Here is a 20743-nt window from a genome sequence, read left to right as displayed (position 1 = left end):
AGACATTTCTTTATCAGATGTTGATGACTTTGTATCATCTTCCGATGGCCTTGGAAGACTGTTGAAGGATGGAATGCGTATTCCTTCAGTGACACAGAACTATTTTTATATATTTACGCTTAAATTAAGACCTTTGATGTTTCCAAGTCGTTATTATATTATTATTAAACAATGTCTCTGCCCCATGGTCCACTCCTTCCGTCAGAACTAAACCCAATTAGCTTTTTCCCCATTAAATTCAGTTGATTTGGTCGGCCTGTGCCATCAACACGGCACAATTCGTTTCGAATTAACCAGTTTTGCCCGTACAATAGTCAAAAGTACCGACCGCATTCGCCGCATCGGCCCGCCAGTCCTGCACGTCCCCTCTCCGAAGCGGCTCGTCGCAGTATCAAGTCGATTTCCTGCAAACCCGTACCGGTACTCCCTCGCATTCTGACCGTCGTCGACAATTTGCTTGATTGATTAATTAGTTGGAGGTTCACAGTTCATTGTCGGTTGTGCGTGTGCTGAATGGTGAATGTGTTTTAACAGGTGGTGTCTATTGAAAGTGATGTTTTGTTTACCATTTCATGGATAATTAAAATACTTTCATGGAGGTTGGTTGGTTAATAAAAGTTCATATTTAATTTAGTCAAGAAAAAAACAATTAATAATAAATACCTGTTGTACTGGCGTCTTCAACTTTCCCCACTATTTGACCTTTCAGCATCGCAACGTCGATGGGATTTAAGAACAATGAACTGCACTTAAGCACACAATTGTGTGCAGCATCTCTTGTGCATCATTTCTTAACTTAAAATACTTATTTTCTTAATATTTATTGAGTACAATAGACAAAAATAATATTTAAGACATTTATATCAATAAATTGATGCATTTATGTCATCATTTATCACATTTGAAATACCAAACAAGCTGATAACAACATTATTAAAATTTCCAAAATTAATTATCCGCATAATTAAGATTATTATTTGTACATTCACTACTTTAATGTTTAGTTAATTGGGTGATTTGATTAAACATCAAAAACATAAAACTAATTAAAGTACGAGAAAATATTTGTTTGTACCTTCAATATTAAACAAAATTATGTGTTTAAATTTGTAAATGAAACGATTTTAGCAAACAGTTTATACAAGGGTGTATTGTTTATGTTCCTGATTTCCCAGTTTTGTATTCTTATTGTGTTTATTTTTGTTTGTGTGAGGGAGAACACTTCCATCCAGTTCTATTTGTGTTATCTATTTAGTTTGCCCCGTTTGTTACAGCCGGTTTGGCGGTGTTTTTTCATTAAATTAATACCATCAAATCCTTTTTAAATAAACGCACCTAAATATTATGTTAAAAAAAAAAATAAAAACTAAATAAATGCACCCGGGGACGTAAATATAAAATGTACGAGCTTGCAGCAGGAGCAGCAGGAACCGGCTGTTAGTTTAACGTTTTACAAGCTTTAGTGCATCGCCAGAGTCGTGTTATACGTACGATGAAAATGAGTTTCGGAAAGCCCCTTTTATTAGATTTCACATATTTTCAGTGTATTAGTTATGCAGCAGGCAAATTGGCCTGCGAGGGCCGCAGGGTCGTTTACTAATTTTATCATGTAACACTATTAATATATCAATTATCTGGACGCGTTTATGGACAGTGTCATCAAAAAATGATTGGCCGTATTAAATGGATAGCAATTTATTTATTTTTATGACGAGCTTAGTTTTAATTGTTAGAATGTTATCACAATGACCGCATTAATGAGCCTTGGTATCCTATATTTAATAAATGCCTTTAAAATAAATTTAATTTGCATATTTCTATTATAATATATAATATTTTTTCATAAATAAAAAAAGTAGATGGTGTTATTATTGTATATTTATTTAGTTAATTCCTTTAAAATTCAACATTTTTCTTGTTTAATTCAATTAGATTATAATAAATAAACTTAATTTGAATATTTCTATTATCATATATAATATATTTTCATAAATAAGAAAGTAAATAGTGTTATTATTGTATATTTATTAAGTTAATGTTGTTAAAATGTACAATTTTTTATACTTAATTCAATTAGAAACGTTTTTTATTATAAAAAAACTTAATTTGAATATTTTTATTATTTTATATAATATTTTTCATAAATAAAAAAGTAAATGGTGTTATTATTGTATATTTATTTAGTTAATTCCTTTAAAATACAACATTTTTCTTGTTTAATTTAATTAGAGACATTTTTTATAATAAACGAACTTAATTTGAATATTTTTATTATAATATACAATATTTTTTCATAAATAAGAAAATAAACAGTGTTATTATTGTATATTTATTAAGTTAATGTCTTTAAAATGTACATTTTTCATGTTTAATTCAATTAGAGAAATTTTTTACAATAAACAAAGTTTATTTGAATATTTTTATTATTATATACAAAATTTTTCAATAAGTAAGGAAGTAAATAGTGTTATTATTGTATATTTATGTACATTTTTCATGTTTAATTCAATTAGAGACATTTTTTATAATAATCGAACTTAATTTTAACATTTCTATCATTATGTACAATATTTTTTCATAAATAAGAAAATAAATAGTCTTATTATTGTATATTTATTAAGTTAATGTCTTTACAATGTACATTTTTTATGTTTAATTCAATTAGAGAAATTTTTTATAATGAACAAAGTATTTTTATTATTATATACAAAATTTGTCAATAAATAAGAAAGTAAATAGTGTTATTATTGTATATTTATTGAGTTAATGCCTTTAAAATGTACATTTTTCATGTTTAATTCAATTAGAGACATTTTTTATAATAATCAAACTTAATTTTAACATTTCTATCATTATATACAATATTTTTTCATAAATAAGAAAATAAATAGTGTTATTATTGTATATTTATTAAGTTAATGTCTTTAAAATGTACATTTTTCATGTTTAATTCAATTAGAGACATTTTTTATAATAAACGAACGTAATTGGAATATTTTTATTATTAAATTTAAAATTTTTTGATAAATAAAAAGGTAACTGATGATAAAAGTACTATTTTCTAGTCAATCATTTTTGAGCAGTCAGCGTTAACAATGTGGCAAAATTAAGCTTTTAACACTAAAAATGAATTATAAAACGATTATTTATAATGACAGCCGTGATTTGAGCATTCACAATTTTAACATAAAATGTCACCACATTAAATATACTGTATTATTCAAGACTAAAACTAAATTATACTCATTATTTTTACATGCACCAGTTCGCGTGTGTCGTTTATTCTTTTATTTTCCTTTCCTTGTGTATTTCCATGTACGGGTACGTGTAGAGTACGAAGGGGATCGTTAACTATTCTAATAGTTGAGCTTCCCTTGTTAATATTGTTGCTAGTATCATTTTCATAAAATCTACTCGTTTTTTTATAATAAAACGCCATTAGTAAAAATTACGTGACATTGTTTCCCTTATTTAAATTCAATTTGATAGTACAACAATTAAAAATTTTATTACTGTGCAATCAATATTCGTATAATTAAAAGCTTGATTAAAAAGTATTGTTCCAATTAAAACAAAAAGATATACCAGCAACTCGTTTGTTTCTTATCCAGGCAATTGTAATTTAATCAATTTTTAAATACAAAGCAAAATAAAATATTAATATCCTTGTTAATGATTATCTGCATAATTTTTTTTTTGTTAAAACTTTCTATTGAACAGTGTGTGTAACTGTAATTAAAGTTGCGTAATATTAAATTAGAGCAAGGATTCACTTTATAATTATAATATAATTAATAATGTTTAATATGGAATCATTAAATGTAGTTGGAAGTGTTTCTAAATATTTAAATATTGCTGCTGTTTTTGAATTTTATTGTTTGAAGAAAGTTAAAGTGATTTTCATACAATAGAAAGTCACGTAGGTGTGATAAGGTACTTTTGATTATATTTACTAAGCAAATATACAATAATAACACTAATTATTATCTTATTTATGAAAAAATCTTGTGTTTAATAAATGAAATGTTCACATTAAGTTTATTTATTATAAAAAATATCTGTAATTGAGTTAAATAAGAAAAATATACATATTAAAGGCATTAACTAAATAAATATACAATAATAACACTATTTACTTGTTTATTTATGAAACAAATATTATGTATAATAATAAAAATATTAAAATTTAGTTTGTTTGTTGTAAAAAATGTCTCTAATTGAATTAAATATGAAAAATGTACATTTAAAAGACATTAACTTAATAAATATACAATAATAACACTATTTACTTTCTTGTTAATAAAAAATATTGTATATAATAATAGAAATGTTAAAATTAAGTTTGACTATTATAAAAAATGTTTCTAATTGAATTAAACATGAAAATGTACATTTTAAAGGCATTAACTTAATAAATATACAATAATAACACCATTTACTTCCTTATTTATTGAAAAATTTTGTATATAATAATAAAATATTCAAATAAACTTTGCTTATTATAAAAAAAAATCTCTAATTTAATAACCATATTTACTTTATTATTTATGAAAAAATATAACACAAGAAATATATATTTTAAAGGCATTAACTAAATAAATATACAAAAATAACACAAGTTACTTTTTTATTTATCAAAAAATATTAAATACAATAATAGAAATATTCCAATTACCTTCGTTTATTATAAAAAATGTCTCTTAAACACAAAAAATGTATATTTTAAGGGCACTAACTAAATACAATAATAACACCAGTTATCAAAAAATATTATATATAATAATAAAAATTATCAAATTAAATTAATGTATTATGAAAAATTTTACCAATTGTGTTTTAACAAGAGAAATATATATTTTATGACATTAATTAAATAAATATACAATAATAACACTATTTACTTTTTTATTTATGAAAAATATTATTTTTAATAATAGAAATAATCAAATTAAGTTCGTCTATCATAAAAAATGTTTATAATTAAGTTAAACACAAAAAATGAATATTTTAAACGCGTTAATTAAATAAATATACAATAATAACACCAGTTATTTTTTTATTTACCAAAAAATATTAAATTTAATAATAGAAATATTTAAATTACCTTCATTTATTATAAAAAATGTCTGTAATTAAATTGAATACGAAAAGTGATAATTTTAGAGATATTAGCTAAATAAATATACAATAATAGCACTAATTACTATTTTATTTATGAAAAAATATTGTATTTAATAAAAGAAATATTCAAATTCAGTTAGTTTATTATAAAAAATGTCTCTTAAACACAAAAAATGTATATTTTAAGTGCAAACAAATATACAATAATAACACCAGTTACTAAAATTTTACTTTTTCATTGTTGAAAATATATTATATATAATAACAGAAATATTTATATAGTTTTTTAATAAGGTTTTAATGTGCAATCATTAAATGTGGATGGAAGTGTTTTTAAATATTTAAAAAACACGTGTAATAATTACAAGAAATTATAGAGGAATGTTTTTTCTTAGTACGTAATATAAGTAATTATAAAAACATTTTCTTACAATAAAGAAGTGAAAGTAACGCTCCCATAATTAGATTAATCAGTTACTCGTCAATTAATACTTTAGCACCATTTCCCGTATAAAAAATGTACAATATTAATATTAATTTAAAGTATTTTTAATTAAGAAAGTCAGCAGTAAGATCAAAGATGTCGGTGTACCATCCGGAACGTCACAGACTAATGAATGAATGTTTCGATTGAATGATGAATTTGCAGTACACCAAGTTAAAACTGAATTGAGCAACTTAGAAGTTCGCCGCAGTTCATGATCTCGACACAACAGTGACAGTATGTTGGCATCGGTACGGCACAGCATCTCGAAACTTAAATCATAAGATACAATGGAGCTATCGAACAATGACGGTTGCCAGACTGGGTCCATTATGTCTCGTCAAACGTACTTTGACTTTGCGATCGACGTCATTTCTGGCCTCCTTAATCAACCCCAATTTTGTTAACACGGTAATTTTATGGGTGTTATAAAACGTGTGGTATTGACTGCTTAAATAAATTAACAGATAGACGATATATATATATTATAGAATCGATTGTTCCCGCTGTCAAGATCAGTATTTAATGAAAGTCCATTGTTATCTAGTACTAAATTCGGAATTACTGCAGACAGGCATCGATTTGATTAGTTATTCCGCAGTATATGTCAAAAGAATTGGGAGGCGATGTGAAAAATTAGTTTTTTGCCATTTTACATAAAAATGATTTACGGCCCTCAATAGGAAAATGCCTGACCAAGATATACAATTTTTATGCACTATTATCTATAATTAATTTCGTTATTATTATGGTGCACAGCTTCTTGACGTTCCACGTGTAATTAATTGGTCCAGTTGATGAGGCATGACAATCGGAAACCGTGACAAATGTGCATTTGTATAATTCATGGATTTTACATTGTACCGAGTTATATAACTTTAGTTAATTAAGTAGGTTGTTTCCCTTTAACGTCTGAACTCGGCACCGTGTTCTACTTAACAGTTCAACACAATAAATAAACATAATTTACGTTTTTATTATTTCTCTCATTGATATTTTATTAAAATTTATAACTAATTATGGTAAAGAACCTTTAGTATATGTATTATTAATATTCATGCTTTGTTTAATGGTGTTTTAAAATCCATTAACTGTCCTAATTATTAGTTATTTATTCTGATCATTGTAAAAGCATTTTCTTGTAATAAGTTTCATGTGCACTGACTGACTGATTTATTATTTATTGTTGATCTTCATGTAGATTATTCTCTTTGTCGTTTATCGTTTATCGTTTATCGTTTATCGTTTATCGTTTATCGTTCATCGTTCATCGTTCATCGTTCATCGTTTATCGTTTATCGTTTATCGTTTATCGTTTATCGTTTATCGTTTATCGTTTATCGTTTATCGTTTATCGTTTATCGTTCATCGTTCATCGTTCATCGTTTATCGTTTATCGTTTATCGTTTATCGTTTATCGTTTATCGTTTATCGTTTATCGTTTATCGTTTATCGTTTATCGTTTATCGTTTATCGTTTATCGTTTATCGTTCATCGTTCATCGTTCATCGTTTATCGTTTATCGTTTATCGTTCATCGTTCATCGTTCATCGTTTATCGTTTATCGTTTATCGTTTATCGTTTATCGTTTATCGTTTATCGTTTATCGTTTATCGTTTATCGTTTATCGTTTATCGTTTATCGTTTATCGTTTATCGTTTATCGTTTATCGTTTATCGTTTATCGTTTATCGTTTATCGTTTATCGTTTATCGTTTATCGTTTATCGTTTATCGTTTATCGTTTATCGTTTATCGTTTATCGTTTATCGTTTATCGTTTATCGTTTATCGTTTATCGTTTATCGTTTATCGTTTATCGTTTATCGTTTATCGTTTATCGTTTATCGTTTATCTTTTATCGTTTATCGTTTATCGTTTGTTATAAAAAAATCTAATTACATTTAACATAAAAAATCTATATTAATTAAATAAATATACAATAATAACATTATTTATTTTTTATAAAGTTTGTTTATTATAAAAAAATGTTTCAAATTTAACTTAATAAATATACAATAATAACACTATTTATTTTCATATTTATAAAAAAATATTGTATAAAATAATAGAAATATTATAATATAAAATAAAATACGAAAAATGTATATTTGAAAGGCATTAACTTAATAAATATATAATAATAACACTAATTACTTTCTTATTTACGTTGTTTATTATAAAAAATGTCTCTAATAGAATTAAACATGAAGAATATACATTTTAAAGGCTTTATTTTAATAAATATACAATAATAACACTATTTGCTTTCTTATTTATGAAAAACAATTGTATAAAATAATGGAAATATTGAAATTAAGTTTGTTTATTATAAAAAATGTCTTTAATAGAATTAAACATGAAGAATATACATTTTAAAGGCTTTATCGTAATAAATATGCAATAATAACACTATTTACTTTCTTATTTATGAAAAAAAATTGTTTATAATAATGGAAATGTTGAAATTAAGTTTGTTTATTATAAAATATGTTTCTAATAGAATTAAACATGAAGAATATACATTTTAAAGGCTTTATTTTAATAAATATACAATAATAACACTATTTACTTTCTTATTTATGAAAAAAAATTGTTTATAATAATGGAAATGTTGAAATTAAGTTTGTTTATTATAAAATATGTTTCTAGTAGAATTAAACATGAAGAATATACATTTTAAAGGCTTTATTTTAATAAATATACAATAATAACACTATTTACTTTCTTATTTATGAAAAAAAATTGTTTATAATAATGGAAATGTTGAAATTAAGTTTGTTTATTATAAAATATGTTTCTAATAGAATTAAACATGAAGAATATACATTTTAAAGGCTTTATTTTAATAAATATACAATAATAACACTATTTACTTTCTTATTTATGAAAAAAAATTGTTTATAATAATGGAAATGTTGAAATTAAGTTTGTTTATTATAAAATATGTTTCTAATAGAATTAAACATGAAGAATATACATTTTAAAGGCTTTATTTTAATAAATATACAATAATAACACTATTTACTTTCTTATTTATGAAAAAAAAATTGTTTATAATAATGGAAATGTTGAAATTAAGTTTGTTTATTATAAAATATGTTTCTAATAGAATTAAACATGAAGAATATACATTTTAAAGGCTTTATTTTAATAAATACAATAATAACACTATTTACTTTCTTATTTATGAAAAAAATTGTTTATAATAATGGAAATGTTGAAATTAAGTTTGTTTATTATAAAATATGTTTCTAATAGAATTAAACATGAAGAATATACATTTTAAAGGCTTTATTTTAATAAATATACAATAATAACACTATTTACTTTCTTATTTATGAAAAAAATTGTTTATAATAATGGAAATGTTGAAATTAAGTTTGTTTATTATAAAATATGTTTCTAATAGAATTAAACATGAAGAATATACATTTTAAAGGCTTTATTTTAATAAATATACAATAATAACACTATTTACTTTCTTATTTATGAAAAACAATTGCATAAAATAATGGAAATATTGAAATTAAGTTTGTTTATTATAAAAAATGTCTCTAATTAAATTAAATTCGAAAAATATACATTTTGAAGGCATTATCTTAATAAATATACAATAATAACACTATTTACTTTCTTATTTATGAAAAAATGTTGTGTATAATAATAGAAATGTTAAAATTATTTTTTTTATTATTATAAACAATGTCCCTAATTAAATTATATACGAAAAATGTACATTTTAAAGGCATTAACTTAATAAATATATAATAATAATAATAATAATAATAACACTTTACTTTTTTATTTATGTAAAAGTCTTATATATAATAATAGAAATACATAAATTAAGTTTATTATAAAAAATCTTTCTAATTGAATTAAACATTTTAATGGCATTATCTTAATAAATATACAGTAATAACATTATTTAATTTGTTATTTATTGACAATAGAAATATATTATTTAACTATTTATAATAAATTATGTATAAATAAAATTGAAAAGGGCAATTGTGAATATAGTTGTAGTGTAACTGCGATAAGATTAATCGTATAAATTGTAGCGCAGGATCAATACGAAAATGGACTCCCAAACATCAGTTTATGGCTAAACACTATTTTCCTCTCGAAATTTACCAGCTACCATTATTCCCAAACACATAATTAGAATTTCTTGTTTCACCTGATTTCAAATAATAGCTTGCGCCATTTTGTTTGCTTAATCGGATTTCCAATTTATCCGAATTGTGCAACGTGATTTATTTAATGAGACATGTTTACTTTAACGAATAATGAATGTTTTATGTAATTGCAAAATAACATTATTATTAATACATGTTAACTAAACAGCTTTTTATTTTAAGCCGGGTTCAATTATTCAATAAAAGGGTGGGGCAATAATTAATTTTTGGATTTAGACTTCCAATTATCAAATGTTATTATATACTTGTAGTTGTTGTGCATTAATTAATTAATATTATTGACTTTTCCATCACTCCATCAGACGTCTCTTTCTAAACACGACACGAAGTGTGTGTTTGAGTGGTGTGGTGGGGGTGAGTAAATGGAAGTGGAGGTGGAAGTCGCAGTGTGAATCCCCGAGTCCTTCAATATTTATGCCGGTTCCATTCAGACCGTTCGATTCGCCATTCCCGTCTTAAATACCTCCCGCTTTTATCCGCTCTAACTTCCATTTCCGCTTTTCGCCGTTAAACGTGTGATACGGAGCCGCACGTTTCGGCCGTACGTTTTTCTAACAATATCTTATTAGCAAACTTTAGCCGTAACAACTCACTGAGATATTCACTTTTTTTCGGGCACGTTTCACGTCTTGTTTCGCACCGGGCCGAAAGTCGAAACTTTAAACTTTCAAATTGGCTGCACTAAATAAATTGTATCGCCTATTTAAAAGTGGCCCGACCGAATGAAATTAGGCCCATCATAAAATTTATTCAAATTGTAATTTAGTGGTTGACGGCGAAGAAGTTGAAAAATAATCCGAAACTTTTTACGTTGGACGCATAAATAAATTATAAGGAGTTGTCAGTTGTCGGGCCGCAATAAATCCAATTAAAAATGAAAAGTAATTGCTTTGTCGGCTTAAAATACGGACCCTTTCCCACCGACAAGATTCCTCCATTACGGAAGCAACAACACCCGCAACAACGGCTCTAATTTATTTTGGTAATTGAAATATTACATGTTTTAATTCCTTTTATACCGTATAAAGTGTTTATTATTGTTAAATGTTTAATAAACTTTCCTGTTAGAAATTTCATTTATTAACTTTTGCACATAAACATAAAAATTCATACAACATTAATGTTAAATAGCAAATTAGAAAGTACCAAAATAAAATGATGAATAACAAATAGCAAGTGTCAAATGACAAATTACAAATGACAGAATACAAACGACAACTGACAAATATAAATACAAATGACAAACGACAGATGTTTAATTATTCAGGTGACAATAACGGAGGACAATAAATATTTTTAAATTGAATATTTCAATAATAATATATAACATTATTTTATAAATAATAAAGTAAATAGTGTTATTATTGTATATTTATTTAATTAATGCCTCCAAAATATACATTTTTTTTATGCTTAATTTAATTAAAGACATTTTTTATCAGAAATAAACTTAATTCGAATATTTCTGTTATCATAGGTAACTTTTTTTCATAAATAATGAAGTAAATAATGTTATTATTGTATATTTATTTAGTTAATGCCTTTAAAATATACATTTTTTATGTTTAATTTAATTATAGACATTTTTTTATAAAAAATAAAGTTAATTCGAATCCTTCTGTTATTATATATAACATTTTTTTCACAAATAATGAAGAAAATAGTGTTATTATTGTATACTTATTTAATTAATGCTTCCAAAATATACATTTTTTGTGATTAATTTAATTAGAGATATTTTTTATAAGAAACAAACTTAATTCGAATATTTCTGTTATCATATGTAACATTGTTTCACTAATAATGAAGAAAATAGTGTTATTATTGTATATTTATTTAATTAATGCTTTCAAAATATACATTTTTTGTTTTTAATTTAGTTAGAGACATTTTTTTATAAGAAACAAACTTAATTCGAATATTTCTGTTATCATATGTAACATTTATACACAACAATGAAGAAAATTGTGTTATTATTGTATATTTATTTAGTTAATGCCTCCAAAATATACATTTTTTTATGTTTAATTTAATTAGAGACATTTTTATAAGAAACAAACTTAATTCGAATATTTCTGTTATCATAATTAACATTTATTCACAAACAATGAAGAAAATAGTGTTATTATTGTATATTTATTTAGTTAATGCCTCCAAAATATACATTTTTTTATGTTTAATTTAATTAAAGACATTTTTTATTAGAAATAAACTTAATTCGAATATTTCTGTTATCATAGGTAACTTTTTTTCATAAATAATGAAGTAAATAATGTTATTATTGTATATTTATTTAGTTAATGCCTTCAAAATATACATTTTTTATGTTTAATTTAATTATAGACATTTTTTTATAAAAAATAAAGTTAATTCGAATCCTTCTGTTATTATATATAACATTTTTTCACAAATAATGAAGAAAATAGTGTTATTATTGTATACTTATTTAATTAATGCTTCCAAAATATACATTTTTTGTGATTAATTTAATTAGAGATATTTTTTATAAGAAACAAACTTAATTCGAATATTTCTGTTATCATATGTAACATTGTTTCACTAATAATGAAGAAAATAGTGTTATTATTGTATATTTATTTAATTAATGCTTTCAAAATATACATTTTTTGTTTTTAATTTAGTTAGAGACATTTTTTTTATAAGAAACAAACTTAATTCGAATATTACTGTTGTCATATGTAACATTTATACACAGACAATGAAGAAAATTGTGTTATTATTGTATATTTATTTAGTTAATGCCTCCAAAATATACATTTTTTTATGTTTAATTTAATTAGAGACATTTTTTATAAGAAACAAACTTAATTCGAATATTTCTGTTATCATAATTAACATTTATTCACAAACAATGAAGAAAATTGTGTTATTATTGTATATTTATTTAGTTAATGCCTCCAAAATATACATTTTTTTATGTTTAATTTAATTAAAGACATTTTTTATTAGAAATAAACTTAATTCGAATATTTCTGTTATCATAGGTAACTTTTTTTCATAAATAATGAAGTAAATAATGTTATTATTGTATATTTATTTAGTTAATGCTTTCAAAATATACATGTTTAATTTAATTATAGACATTTTTTTATAAAAAATAAAGTTAATTCGAATCCTTCTGTTATTATATATAACATTTTTTCACAAATAATGAAGAAAATAGTGTTATTATTGTATACTTATTTAATTAATGCTTCCAAAATATACATTTTTTGTGATTAATTTAATTAGAGATATTTTTTATAAGAAACAAACTTAATTCGAATATTTCTGTTATCATATGTAACATTTTTTCACTAGTAATGAAGAAAATAGTGTTATTATTGTATATTTATTTAATTAATGCTTTCAAAATATACATTTTTTGTTTTTAATTTAGTTAGAGACATTTTTTTATAAGAAACAAACTTAATTCGAATATTTCTGTTATCATATGTAACATTTATACACAAACAATGAAGAAAATTGTGTTATTATTGTATATTTATTTAGTTAATGCCTCCAAAATATACATTTTTTTATGTTTAATTTAATTAGAGACATTTTTTATAAGAAACAAACTTAATTCGAATATTTCTGTTATCATAATTACCATTTGTTCACAAACAATGAAGAAAATAGTGTTATTATTGTATATTTATTTAGTTAATGATTTCAAAATATTTTCAAATATTCATTTTTTGAGTGTAATTTAATTGGAGACATTTTTTATAAGAAACAAACTTAATTTGAATAATTTAACAATTTTTATAAATAAAAACGAAAAAAGTGTTGTTAATTTATGAAAAAATATTATATAAAATAAAGAAAATGCTCAAATTAAATTTATTATTATTAAAAAAGTTTCTAAGGGTGCAGTGTAGAGAAAATATATTTCTGTCCCTATGTTTTGTTATAAAATACTCGCTTCACGTACCTCGGCAGACATAAAGTAAAAAAAAATCGAATATTTTCTTATTTATTGGATGATTCAGACACTTAAGTTTTAAAGAAATAAACTGAGAAGAGGAAAGTATTTTGTAATAAAGATTTATCGCATCGAAATATATAAGAGCAACACTGAATCAGAATATAGTGACAGTTAAATTGTACCATTTCGGCTTTAGAGTCGAAAATCCGTGCCCGATATTAGGGCATCTTTTGTCCGCTCAGCGTGTACCACACCGTGCAATAACCGATACGGAACGACGATATGGAAATACGTCTATAAATTAGATTTTAGATTCTTTCTGTCGTACGCTACGCCGGGCTTATTCGCAAATATTGATGGTAACGCAAATAAATTACGTCGATGGGCATATGCTAAATAAATTCCGGACGAACGAATACATAGCCCACACAATTTACTCTATACTATATATATATATATTTATATAAGACGGGGGAAAATAATTAAAGCTCCATTTTTAATGTACAAAAATTGTCTGATAAAAATTGTGAGGCACAGCACAAATCGAAAGGCAACCTAAAATTATATACACGTTTCTCAGATAAGGATTATTGAAAAGGAAATTGAGATTTTCTATCTGCCTCACATTAAATTCATATATTTTCGTCCTCCAGCTCTTTCTAACCAGAGAGTGAATAAAGTAAGCTCCTTACGAAACTTTTTTAATATGATATGATTTTTTGCCAAACCAGATTTATCGAACTCGTGGAGCGTCTGCGTCTGAGTTAAAAAGGACGAAAGGACGACAGACTATTCCCTTAACAGACCTCAGACACGATTTTTTCCACCTTAAATTAAAGCATTTGCTGTTTCACGTTTCCGAATCGAGGATTAATTAAAAACTATTCCTTGAAAGGCGATTTTCTCCGCGTGAACGATTTACTATGCACAAGAGGAGCAGAATTTGCGATTCCCATGTAAAAGCACTCTTTTTAATCAGGATAACGCTGCTGCGACCTTAAAATGGAAAAATCTATTCAGTATTTAGAGGGTAGGAAAGGAAAACTGCTTCACATTTGCATAACATTCGCTTTCATATGCGTCCGCAAACAAACGGCTTTCAAAAAAGTGTTTCTTCTTTGTAAATAACACCTACTATTGCTGATTAAAAAATGAGGCAATTATTTGTTTTAAAATAAGTCATAAAACTTAACTACGGACATGTGTTGTAACATTATTGAAATCATTTCACCCTTTTATTATAATAATAAATTATATATAAAATTTTATTATCTACATTTATTAATAATAAAAGCATACGTTATATTACCAATAAAATTATACATAAAATTTCACGTATATTTTACATTTACTAAATATTTTTTATAATTAAAACATTATTTACTATTTTCAAAACCTCTCTAAATAAATTAAACACGAAAAATGCATATTTTAAGGCATTATCTAAATTAATATACAATAATAACACTATTTTCTTTTTTATTTACGAAAAAATTTTATAATTAATAATACAAATATTCAAATTAAGTTTATTGATTATAAAAAATGTTTCTAATTAAATTAAATACAAAAGATGTATATTTTAAGGCATTATCTTAATAAATATACAATAATAACACTACTTACTTTCTTATTTATGAATAATTGTTATATATAATAATATTCAAGTTGTTTGTTTCTTATAAAAAATATTTCTAGTTAAATTAAACTCGAAAAATGTATATATTTGGAGACATTAACTAAATAAATATGCAATAATAACACCATTTTATTTATGTAGAAATGCTATATTTAATAATACAAATATTCAAATTAAATTTGTTTATTATAATAATATTATATAATATAATATAATGTTCTTAATTATATTAAATACGAAAAATGTATATTTTAAAGGCATTACCTATATAAATTAACAATAATAACACTGTTTACTTTTTTATTTATGAAGAAATGTTGTAATTAAGTTCGTTTATTATAAAAAATGTCTCCACTTAAAATAAACATGAAAATTTATATGTGAGAGGCATTTACTAAATAAATATATAATTATAACACTATTTACTTTTGTGTTTATCAAAAATTATTATATATAATAATAGAAATAACTTTGTCTCTTATTAAAAATGTATTTAAAGTAAAAATGAAAAATATATATTTTGGAGACATTAACTAAATAAATATACAATAATAACACTATTTTCTTCTTTATTTGTGAAAAAATGGTATATACAATAACAGAAATATTCGAATAAAGATTGTTTTTTATAAAAAATGTCTCTAATTAAATTAAACACAAAAAATGTATATTTTGGAGGTATTAACTAAATAAATATACAATAATAACACTATTTGCTTCATTATTTGTGAAAAAATGTTACATATGATAACAGAAATATTCGAATTAAATTTGTTTCTTATAAAAAATGTCTCTAATTAAATTAAACACAAAAAATGTATATTTTGGAGGCATTAACTAACTAAATATACAATAATAACACTATTTTCTTCATTACTTGTGAAAAAATGTTACGTATAAAAACAGAAATATTCGAATTAAGTTTGTTTCTTATAAAAAATGTTTCTAATTAAATTAAACATAAAAGATGTATATTTTGGAGACATTAAGTAAATAAATTTACAATAATAACACTATTTTCTTTTTTATTTATGAATAATTATAGATATATTCAAGTTAAGTACGTTAATAAAAATGTCCTTAATTAAATTTAACACAAAAAATGTAATACCATATTATATGCATAAACTAAATATACAATATATACAATATATACAATAATAACACTATTTATTTATGAAAAAATGTAATATTTAAGAATAGAATCATTCAAATAAAGTTTGTAATAAAAAAGTCTTTAATTAATCGATTGTGAGTGAAATTATAATAATGAGACAGCAGTTTTTAATTATGAAATGAATGATAATATACAGGTACAACATGGTATAATGAAAACGTAACAATTACAAATTCCAATTATATGGTATTATGAAAATAAACACGTAATTTCTTGATGAAATTCATACGAGTATGTGGTAAATTATTAAAGGTTTCGGCAGTTTCAGAAATTAATTATAAAGGGATGTTGGTAAATTAAATCATGAAATTTGTATGTCTACGCGTTTCCAACACTTTGCCACCGCCACTCTCATAATTCTGATGTTCATTCCGCTGTACTAAATTAATTAAATCAATTAAAATATATACAAAATACCCCTCACTCGGTGCCCGCAATTTATTTTTAAACTCTAATATTTATTATTAATTGCTTCGGTTAAATTACCCTGTTTTTCGATCGATTTTATTTTTTATTAAACACGTATATTTTTATATATTTCCCTTAAATTCGATCCGGTCCTCGGAATTGCACAATTACATTCCTGCGAGTTTCTCATGCAGTTCCTTTTGATGTCCGGAATTACAGTTATTCCGTCCTCCCATTTTTGTTTGACACTTCGATTCGATACGGGAATTCGTAGAAAAAAAAAAAAAAAATTAACATGGACACGTATCGGGAATTACATTTTTTTTATTAAGTACGATTTCGTGGTTAAGGGTAATCTGTGTTATCGAACCGTGCGAGGGATTCCCATACATCTGTGTAGATATTAAGAAAAATGTGTTGAAGCTGCGTTTCCGTATTCGAATTTATTTCCCACGGGGGTAGAGGGTGCGGGGAAAATATTTATCTGCCTCCTTTGTTTTCTTATAAAGTACTCAATACATCCACCTTGATTTTTATCAGGTCAGCTATACAATACAAAAAAGTATTTTCTAGTTTGTATTATTATTTGTTTCATAAATTAATAAATATATAGTGTTATTATTGTATATTTATTTAGTTAATGCCTCCAAATATTCATTTTTCGACTTTAGTTTAATTAAAAACATTTTTTATAAGAAACAAAGTTAATTCGAATATTTCTGTTATTATATATAACATTTTTTCACAAATAAAGAAGAAAATAGTGTTATTATTCTACATTTATTTAGTTAATACCTTCAAAATATACATTTTTTGTGATTAATTTAATTAGAGACATTTTTATAAGAAACAATCTTTATTCGAATATTTCTGTTATTATATATAATATTTTGTCACAAATAAATAAGAAAACAGTGTTATTATTGTATATTTATTTAGTTAATACCTTCAAAATATACATTTTTTGTGATTAATTTAATTAGAGACATTTTTATAAGAAACATTCGAATATTCGAATATTTCTGTTATTATATATAACATTTTTTCTCAAATCAAGAAGAATATAGTGTTATTATTGTATATTTATACAGTTAATGCCTCCAAAATATACATTTTTATGTTTAATTTAATTAGAGACATTTTTATAAGAAACAAACTTAATTTGAATATTTCTGTTATTATATATAACATTTTTTCACAAATAAAGAAGAAAATAGTGTTATTATTCTATATTTATTTAGCTAATACCTTCAAAATATACATTTTCTGTGCTTAATTTAATTAAACACATTTTTTATAAGAAACAATCTTCATTCGAATATTTCTGATATTATATATAATATTTTTTCTCAAATCAAGAAGAATATAGTGTTATTATTGTACATTTATACAGTTAATGCCTCCAAAATATACATTTTTATGTTTAATTTAATTAGAGACATTTTTATAAGAAACAAACTTAATTCGAATATTTCTGTTATTATATATAACAATTTTTCACAAATAAAGAAGAAAATAGTGTTATTATTCTACATTTATTTAGTTAATACCTTCAAAATATACATTTTTTGTGATTAATTTAATTAGAGACATTTTTATAAGAAACAATCTTTATTCGAATATTTCTGTTATTATATATAATATTTTGTCACAAATAAATAAGAAAACAGTGTTATTATTGTATATTTATTTAGTTAATACCTTTAAAATATACATTTTTTGTGATTAATTTAATTAGAGACATTTTTATAAGAAACAATCTTTATTCGAATATTTCTGTTATTATATATAACATTTTTTCTCAAATCAAGAAGAAAATAGTGTTATTATTGTATATTTATATAGTTAATACCTCCAAAATATACATTTTTATGTTTAATTTAATTAGAGACATTTTTATAAGAAACAAACTTAATTCGAATATTTCTGTTATTATATATAACATTTTTTCACAAATAAAGAAGAAAATAGTGTTATTATTCTATATTTATTTAGTTAATACATTCAAAATATACATTTTCTGTGCTTAATTTAATTAAACACATTTTTTATAAGAAACAATCTTCATTAGAATATTTCTGATATTATATATAATATTTTTTCTCAAATCAAGAAGAATATAGTGTTATTATTGTATATTTATATAGTTAATGCCTTCAAAATATACATTTTTATGTTTAATTTAATTAGAGACATTTTTATAAGAAACAAACTTAATTCGAATATTTCTGTTATTATATATAACATTTTTTCATAAATAAAGAAGAAAATAGTGTTATTATTGTATATTTATATAGTTAATGCCTTCAAAATATACATTTTTATGTTTAATTTAATTAGAGACATTTTTATAAGAAACAAACTTAATTGAATATTTCTGTTATTATATATAACATTTTTTCATAAATAAAGAAGAAAATAGTGTTATTATTGTATATTTATTTAGTTAATACATTCAAAATATACATTTTTTTGTGTTTAATTTAATTAGAGACATTTTTTATAAGAAATAAACTTAATTTGAATATTTCTATTATTATATATAACATTTTTCATAAATAACAAAGTAAATAGTGTTATTATTGTATATTAATTTAGTTAATGCCTTAAAATATGCATTTTTGTGTTTAACATAATTAGAGACATTTTTATAATAATTTCAAGAGATGTAAAAAATTAAAAATATCATTTGAAATCAAAATAGCAAAAATCAGCTTCAGTTTGGAAGATTAGAAAGACCCATTTCATCTTTCAGCAATTTCAGGAACATTAAGGTCCGATGCAGAAAACGTCAGTAACTTTAAAATAGATTTAACAATTCCTCAACGTTTTATTTAAGAAGAGCTGAACTTCTCAAAGGAGCCAGTTCAATTACTTGCATCCAGATTAAACTAAAAGTATCCACTTTATTCAGCATTTTAATCAAAGATTTCGTGCAAAAAAAATAAGCAGTAAACAGCATGTGGACGCCCCAAAGTTGCACGACAATAAATCAAAACTTAATTGATACACCCTTGTTGGCAAATTATCATTTAGAACGGTGGCGTGAGATTAATAAGTGAAATTGTGGCAGTAATTTAGCGAAATTTACATGTAAAATCGATTAGAGCAAGTTCGGCAAATGCGACACACTGTTTTTGTCGTCGTCGGAGTCGCTCACGCCGAGATTATAATTATTCTAACATGTATTAAAATTATTAAGTAATTAGTTTGTAACGAATGTGGCCGGATTAAAAGAATCGATCGTCATATTCCCAGCCCCCCAAGCTGAACGAGTAATTTTAAGTTTGCGGCGAACTATCGTCGCCTGAAACAGTGCAGAAAATTAATATAATTCCCCACACACTACTTCACCCTCCCGGTTATGTTCAGCTGGAAATCTCAATGCGTATATTTCAGAACTCCTTAACTGGCCCCAAGAAATTAAGGTAAACGAATACGGGAAAAGTCTTATTATATTTCTCGTTTCTAGCATGCAAAAGATGATATCTCATTTGAATTAACGATTGCCTGCATTGCGAACGCCATGTCGACTCGGAAAAGAAACCGGAAATAAACAAAGCCGAGTTTTGTAATGTTCCACCATTAACTGGGGTATAAACTTTTCGGTTTTATGCCGAAGAAATTCTACACTTTTACAATAGTTACATGATAATGCTTTTATCTAAATATCACGATGTCGTGGACCACATTTTTAACACTGCCCATTATAATCGATATTATTTTAACATCAAATTATCTTACAAACTAATTTTATAACGAATAATCGATTATCCCACCT

At 23.6% G+C, this 20743-nt stretch overlaps 1 long non-coding RNA gene across 1 annotated transcript in view; it reads left to right on the top strand.

Moving 5' to 3' along the window:
* Nucleotides 1-515: 515 nt before the first annotated feature.
* The window catches only part of LOC126264807 (uncharacterized), a 43287-nt gene continuing 23059 nt past the window's right edge, over nucleotides 516-20743 (top strand). Inside the window, exon 1 of the long non-coding RNA XR_007547436.1 lies at nucleotides 516-599. This is a non-coding gene — a long non-coding RNA (uncharacterized LOC126264807). The remainder of the gene's footprint in view (nucleotides 600-20743) is intronic.

The sequence above is a fragment of the Aethina tumida genome, chromosome 3, assembly GCF_024364675.1.
Source record: "Aethina tumida isolate Nest 87 chromosome 3, icAetTumi1.1, whole genome shotgun sequence".
NCBI classification, from domain to species: domain Eukaryota; kingdom Metazoa; phylum Arthropoda; class Insecta; order Coleoptera; family Nitidulidae; genus Aethina; species Aethina tumida.
The sequence above is the reverse complement of the archived record's forward strand: the minus strand, read 5'-3'. Positions and strand labels throughout refer to the sequence as shown.